This window comes from Schistocerca cancellata, unplaced genomic scaffold (genome assembly GCF_023864275.1).
Source record: "Schistocerca cancellata isolate TAMUIC-IGC-003103 unplaced genomic scaffold, iqSchCanc2.1 HiC_scaffold_959, whole genome shotgun sequence".
Taxonomy (NCBI): domain Eukaryota; kingdom Metazoa; phylum Arthropoda; class Insecta; order Orthoptera; family Acrididae; genus Schistocerca; species Schistocerca cancellata.
The window spans coordinates 17,501-25,000 of record NW_026046967.1 but is presented as its reverse complement, the minus strand read 5'-3'; the positions used below and the strand labels follow the sequence as shown (position 1 = coordinate 25,000).

Below are 7,500 nucleotides of genomic sequence, written 5' to 3'. Positions count from 1 at the left end.
CCCGGGAGTGCGGAGGCCGCCGCCCCGTGAAGGGCGGGGAAGCCCCATCCTCCCTCGGCCCGCGCAAGGCGAGACCTTCACTTTCATTACGCCTTTAGGTTTCGTACAGCCCAATGACTCGCGCACATGTTAGACTCCTTGGTCCGTGTTTCAAGACGGGTCGTGAAATTGTCCAAAGCTGAAGCGCCGCTGACGGGAGCGATTATTCCGCCCGAGAGCATCCCGAGCCAACAGCGGCGCGGGTCCGGGGCCGGGCCAGGTAGGTCCGTCATCCGGGAAGAACCGCGCGCGCTTGCCGGGAGCCCGAGCGCCCAAAGGGGCGAATCGACTCCTCCAGATATACCGCCGAGCAGCCAGCCAGGACACCGGGGCTCTGCCCAACAGACGCGAACCGAGGCCCGCGGAAGGACAGGCTGCGCACCCGGGCCGTAGGCCGGCACCCAGCGGGTCGCGACGTCCTACTAGGGGAGAAGTGCGGCCCACCGCACACCGGAACGGCCCCACCCCGCGGCGAGTGGAAAGGCAACCGGACACGACCCCGCCGCGGATTGCTCCGCGCGGGCGGCCGGCCCCATCTGCCGAGGGCGGGAGCCAGTGGCCGGATGGGCGTGAATCTCACCCGTTCGACCTTTCGGACTTCTCACGTTTACCCCAGAACGGTTTCACGTACTTTTGAACTCTCTCTCTCAAAGTTCTTTTCAACTTTCCCTCACGGTACTTGTTCGCTATCGGTCTCGTGGTCATATTTAGTCTCAGATGGAGTTTACCACCCACTTGGAGCTGCACTCTCAAGCAACCCGACTCGAAGGAGAGGTCCCGCCGACGCTCGCACCGGCCGCTACGGGCCTGGCACCCTCTACGGGCCGTGGCCTCATTCAAGTTGGACTTGGGCTCGGCGCGAGGCGTCGGGGTAGTGGACCCTCCCAAACACCACATGCCACGACAGGCGGCAGCCTGCGGGGTTCGGTGCTGGACTCTTCCCTGTTCGCTCGCCGCTACTGGGGGAATCCTTGTTAGTTTCTTTTCCTCCGCTTAGTAATATGCTTAAATTCAGCGGGTAGTCTCGCCTGCTCTGAGGTCGTTGTACGAGGTGTCGCACGCCACACCGCCAGCCGGCTGTGCACGCTACCGAGAAAGTACCGGTATGCGAACCGCCAGGCGACGGGCGCGCATCGCACGTTTAAGGAGACGCGGCCGGCCCCACAGGCGGCCACGACACTCCCAGGTCTCCGAAGCGGGACAAACGCCGCGCGCTTCAGTATACGTAGCCGACCCTCAGCCAGACGTGGCCCGGGAACGGAATCCATGGACCGCAATGTGCGTTCGAAACGTCGATGTTCATGTGTCCTGCAGTTCACATGTCGACGCGCAATTTGCTGCGTTCTTCATCGACCCACGAGCCGAGTGATCCACCGTCCTGGGTGATCTTTTTCATTTAGTTTCCACTGTCTCTTTCAAGACAGTTGCATAGGCGGGACTGAGGCGTTTGACGGCCCCTGTTCCAGCGTTCCTGTGTCCAACGGCCTCACGGCCGATGGGCGTCGTACGGCTCCACACCGGAGCGGACAGGCACTCGGGCGAAAGTCATTCAAAACCGGCGCCAGGCGCCAGGTGCCGCAGGCCAGCCGCTCCAGAGCTTCAGCGCTCGTACCACACAACATTTTTCCGTTAGTTTTGAGAGGCACGCGTGGTTCCGCACGCGGCGCACGGCTGCTGCCGTACAGGTAGCGTGTTGCGCGACACGACACGCACATCGAAAGACATGCAGTCTAGTCGGTAATGATCCTTCCGCAGGTTCACCTACGGAAACCTTGTTACGACTTTTACTTCCTCTAAATGATCAAGTTTGGTCATCTTTCCGGTAGCATCGGCAACGACAGAGTCGATGCCGCGTACCAGTCCGAAGACCTCACTAAATCATTCAATCGGTAGTAGCGACGGGCGGTGTGTACAAAGGGCAGGGACGTAATCAACGCGAGCTTATGACTCGCGCTTACTGGGAATTCCTCGTTCATGGGGAACAATTGCAAGCCCCAATCCCTAGCACGAAGGAGGTTCAGCGGGTTACCCCGACCTTTCGGCCTAGGAAGACACGCTGATTCCTTCAGTGTAGCGCGCGTGCGGCCCAGAACATCTAAGGGCATCACAGACCTGTTATTGCTCAATCTCGTGCGGCTAGAAGCCGCCTGTCCCTCTAAGAAGAAAAGTAATCGCTGACAGCACGAAGGATGTCACGCGACTAGTTAGCAGGCTAGAGTCTCGTTCGTTATCGGAATTAACCAGACAAATCGCTCCACCAACTAAGAACGGCCATGCACCACCACCCACCGAATCAAGAAAGAGCTATCAATCTGTCAATCCTTCCGGTGTCCGGGCCTGGTGAGGTTTCCCGTGTTGAGTCAAATTAAGCCGCAGGCTCCACTCCTGGTGGTGCCCTTCCGTCAATTCCTTTAAGTTTCAGCTTTGCAACCATACTTCCCCCGGAACCCAAAAGCTTTGGTTTCCCGGAGGCTGCCCGCCGAGTCATCGGAGGAACTGCGGCGGATCGCTGGCTGGCATCGTTTATGGTTAGAACTAGGGCGGTATCTGATCGCCTTCGAACCTCTAACTTTCGTTCTTGATTAATGAAAACATACTTGGCAAATGCTTTCGCTTCTGTTCGTCTTGCGACGATCCAAGAATTTCACCTCTAACGTCGCAATACGAATGCCCCCGCCTGTCCCTATTAATCATTACCTCGGGTTCCGAAAACCAACAAAATAGAACCGAGGTCCTATTCCATTATTCCATGCACACAGTATTCAGGCGGGCTTGCCTGCTTTAAGCACTCTAATTTGTTCAAAGTAAACGTGCCGGCCCACCCAGACACTCAATAAAGAGCACCTTGGTAGGATTTCAACGGGGTCCGCCTCGGGACGCACGAACACGCACGAGGCGGTCGCACGCCTTCGGCTCGCCCCACCGGCAGGACGTCCCACGATACATGCCAGTTAAACACCGACGGGCGGTGAACCAACAGCGTGGGACACAAATCCAACTACGAGCTTTTTAACCGCAACAACTTTAATATACGCTATTGGAGCTGGAATTACCGCGGCTGCTGGCACCAGACTTGCCCTCCAATAGATACTCGTTAAAGGATTTAAAGTGTACTCATTCCGATTACGGGGCCTCGGATGAGTCCCGTATCGTTATTTTTCGTCACTACCTCCCCGTGCCGGGAGTGGGTAATTTGCGCGCCTGCTGCCTTCCTTGGATGTGGTAGCCGTTTCTCAGGCTCCCTCTCCGGAATCGAACCCTGATTCCCCGTTACCCGTTACAACCATGGTAGGCGCAGAACCTACCATCGACAGTTGATAAGGCAGACATTTGAAAGATGCGTCGCCGGTACGAGGACCGTGCGATCAGCCCAAAGTTATTCAGAGTCACCAAGGCAAACGGACCGGACGAGCCGACCGATTGGTTTTGATCTAATAAAAGCGTCCCTTCCATCTCTGGTCGGGACTCTGTTTGCATGTATTAGCTCTAGAATTACCACAGTTATCCAAGTAACGTGGGTACGATCTAAGGAACCATAACTGATTTAATGAGCCATTCGCGGTTTCACCTTAATGCGGCTTGTACTGAGACATGCATGGCTTAATCTTTGAGACAAGCATATGACTACTGGCAGGATCAACCAGGGAGCTGCGTCAACTAGAGCTGAGCAGCCGGCCGCCCGGGAGTGTGTCCCAGGGGCCCGCGCGAACACGCAAGCGTCCGCTCAATTATTCTGCAAACAGGAGGAGGCTGAGCTCCCCTGCACAATACACCTCGAAACCCTCTCAGGTCCCGGCGGCGCGCAGCGCCGTCCTAAGTACTTGGTCGGGTTCGAGAGAGGCGCAATCGCCCGGAGTTAGGCGAGTAGACGCTTTAGGTGCGACCACCCGTGCTCCCAACTGAGCTTGCCGCTGCCGACAGAGGCCCGGGAGCGTGCTGTCGTGGCATTGCCGGCGGGAGACAACACGCGCCACCTACGGTGACCGGCAGCTCCAACGCCAGCGCCACAGAAGGGCAAAGGCCCCACGTGGGTGCCGAAGCGAACTCTCCCAGCACAGCGCACGTGCCAACACGTCTGCACAACTGCGATACAAACCACCAGCGAGAACCGCTGGGGCGACCGAGCAGCAGACGGCGTCGCGGCGCCGAGTGCCGGGCGGCGGCGCATCCTCAACGCACACAGTCCTCAATCGGACCAGCACACTGCAGATGTCCACCGCGCTTCGCACCGGGCCGGCGAGGACCCACTTTGGCTGCACGGCGCCGCGCGCAGGGTGCCCCGGCGCGCAGCTGCGCCGCCTGCCGCGTCCGTCGGCCGGCGCGCCTGCCACTGGGCGCCCCCACCAGCCGGCTGTAGCGCGTGCGCCCACGCACCGCGCGGCCAGCACGCCGGGCGGCCCCCCCTCACCGGCCGGGGACAGTCCCACCCACCCACAGCCGCGTATCGCTTCACACCCAGATTCACATTCACGTTCGTTGGTATGGTGGGGACCGCTTCGTAGCTGTACCGATCGTTGCCCTCACAGATGTACCTCCAGCAAGGACAACCGCACCACAACGGGTTACCAGTTGTTCATTTGCGTAACGTCACCAGTAAACGTACACGTCCATCCCCGTTTGCAAAGTCAACTATTATTGCATGCCTGCCTGTCAGGTGTCAAGACACACTACATCCGCTCACATCCACGCAACAAAATGTGCCCGACTAGAGGGCACGTGGAAGGTGCCCCCGTACGTATGCGATGTCCATTGCGCGACCAACTGTCAACCGGCCTCTGTAGCATGTCGCAGATGTGGAACGCGGGGCACCGTGCTATCACATTGTGTGAGAAGAGACTACTACGTCTGCATACACGCGCCACTACATGAACAGACGGCTCATGCTGATCGCCATCCACTGCGTCCATTACTCCCACACGTCTCTATGGCGTACCACACTGCAATGCAGCTGTTATGGGGAGATGACACGTAGCTGTGTACACAACATTCTGAGCGGGTTGCGGTTGGACAATACATTAATGTAACGTGTCATATGCCAATTACAGAGCAGGGTAAGGCACAACTTGGGTTAGGTTAAGGCACAACTTGGGTTAGGTTAAGGCACAACTTGGGTTAGGTTAAGGCACAACTTGGGTTAGGTTAAGGCACAACTTGGGTTAGGTTAAGGCACAACTTGGGTTAGGTTAAGGCACAACTTGGGTTAGGTTAAGGCACAACTTGGGTTAGGTTAAGGCACAACTTGGGTTAGGTTAAGGCACAACTTGGGTTAGGTTAAGGCACAACTTGGGTTAGGTTAAGGCACAACTTGGGTTAGGTTAAGGCACAACTTGGGTTAGGTTAAGGCACAACGTGGGTTAGGTTAAGGCACAACGTGGGTTAGGTTAAGGCACAACGTGGGTTAGGTTAAGGCACAACGTGGGTTAGGTTAAGGCACAACGTGGGTTAGGTTAAGGCACAATGTGGGTTAGGTTAAGGCACAATGTGGGTTAGGTTAAGGCACAATGTGGGGGTAGATTGCGGTACAAATTGCATTACATTGCGGTGCAAATTGCATTACATTGCGGTGCAAATTGCATTACATTGCGGTGCAAATTGAGTTACATTGCGGTGCAAATTGAGTTACATTGCGGTGCAAATTGAGTTACATTGCGGTGCAAATTGAGTTACATTGCGGTGCAAATTGAGTTACATTGCGGTGCAAATTGAGTTACATTGCGGTGCAAATTGCGTTACATTGCGGTGCAAATTGCGTTACATTGCGGTGCAAATTGCGTTACATTGCGGTGCAAATTGCGTTACATTGCGGTGCAAATTGCGTTACATTGCGGTGCAAATTGCGTTACATTGCGGTGCAAATTGCGTTACATTGCGGTGCAAATTGCGTTACATTGCGGTGCAAATTGAGGTAGGTTAAGGTGCAACACAGGTTAGGTTAAGGTGCAACATAGGTTAGGTTAAGGTGCAAGATGGGTTAGGTTAAGGTGCAAGATGGGTTAGGTTAAGGTGCAAGATGGGTTAGGTTAAGGTGCAAGATGGGTTAGGTTAAGGTGCAAGATGGGTTAGGTTAAGGTGCAAGATGGGTTAGGTTAAGGTGACATAGGTTAGGTTAAGGTGACATAGGTTAGGTTAAGGTGACATAGGTTAGGTTAAGGTGACATAGGTTAGGTTAAGGTGACATAGGTTAGGTTAAGGTGACATAGGTTAGGTTAAGGTGACATAGGTTAGGTTAAGGTGACATAGGTTAGGTTAAGGTACAAACTGGGTTGTGTTATGGTACACATTGCGTTGTAGTACAGTACACGTTAGGTTTGGGTACGGTACACAATGTGGTATGGGATGGCGTGTTGTGGGGGGGAGGGGGGGGGGGAGGTTCGTTGATATCGACCGTAGGACGTGGATGCCCGAGGCAGCGTCAGTGTGTCAAAGGAGTTATGTCACGTCGGGATGCGCTTTTCGCCAGTGAGAGGGGGCGAGCCGTGTCTGTGGTTGCGGCAGACCTGTGTGTTTCATTCCTGCCAGTGTGTTTGTGCTGTAAGACGAGGCAGTGTGGTGGTGATGGGTGCACCCCTGTGTAGGACATGTGTGGGTGTTGGTGGCTTCTCTGAGCAATTGTGGTTGTCGGACGAGTGGGGTATTCTGTTTTATGATTGGACCTCCCGGTCTGGTTATCATAGCGTAGTTGGTGTACTGTGGCGGATAGGATGCACCGGACGTTGGTCCATGCTGGTGCTTAGTAGTTGTATCTGTGTCTGTTACAGGCAGAGAGTAGTGTGTGATAGAGTGTGTGGCTGACGTGTGGTTCATTTTGTGTGTACGGACGTTCAGCATGTATAGGGGCATTTGCGTATATAATCTATCATAATCTATCTATGTGGGCCTGCATAGTTTACTGAGCAGTGCTGTGAGGTGACTGAACTACGAGTGACGTACTGATTTACAGCGGAATGATTGCCTTGTACCAAAGATGGAGTATCGGCTCTACGACAGCGTTGGCACCGCAGGAAATGGTCTCGTAAAACGGCCCTCCCACCGTCATCGTTGTGAGGGGTAGGGACCGCCTATATTCTGAGAGGAGCCCTGTTTGCCACTGGGCGTGGGGTCTCGCATCCTGCGGTTCAGTGCCCCCAGGGAAGCGCGCGGAGGTGGTGCTGCTGCTGCTGCTGCTGTAGCAAGCGAGCTACTTACAGCATGTATAGGGACAGCGGGAATATGGCATATTCGATATAACTCTTCATGAAACGCAAGATATAGGGGCGGATTGCACGTTACGAGTGCGGGAAGAGTCCGCCGTTCATCCGCTGGAGTTGCGATTTGGGCGGTTGGGGTGGGGCACGTGCGGGTGCGGGTGGAGCGATTGTCGGTCGACGACTTCGTGCGACGCAGGCACAGGCGTTGGGGCTCCTGTGGTGGGCAGATGATGCAGGGTTTGTGGGTGGCGTCGGAAAATGGGCACTGTGGGAC

At 55.5% G+C, this 7,500-nt stretch overlaps 3 non-coding genes across 3 annotated transcripts in view; all 3 read right to left on the bottom strand.

Moving 5' to 3' along the window:
• LOC126149952 (large subunit ribosomal RNA) overlaps window positions 1-1,081 on the bottom strand; it is a 4,224-nt gene extending 3,143 nt beyond the window's left edge. Inside the window, exon 1 of the ribosomal RNA XR_007531207.1 lies at window positions 1-1,081. This exon is cut by the window's left edge and continues 3,143 nt beyond it. This is a non-coding gene — a ribosomal RNA (large subunit ribosomal RNA).
• A 188-nt stretch (window positions 1,082-1,269) lies between these two features.
• LOC126149953 (5.8S ribosomal RNA) lies at window positions 1,270-1,424 on the bottom strand. Its single transcript, XR_007531208.1, has one exon. It is a non-coding gene; the product is annotated as a 5.8S ribosomal RNA (ribosomal RNA).
• A 353-nt stretch (window positions 1,425-1,777) lies between these two features.
• LOC126149955 (small subunit ribosomal RNA) lies at window positions 1,778-3,686 on the bottom strand. Its single transcript, XR_007531210.1, has one exon. It is a non-coding gene; the product is annotated as a small subunit ribosomal RNA (ribosomal RNA).
• Window positions 3,687-7,500: the final 3,814 nt, after the last annotated feature.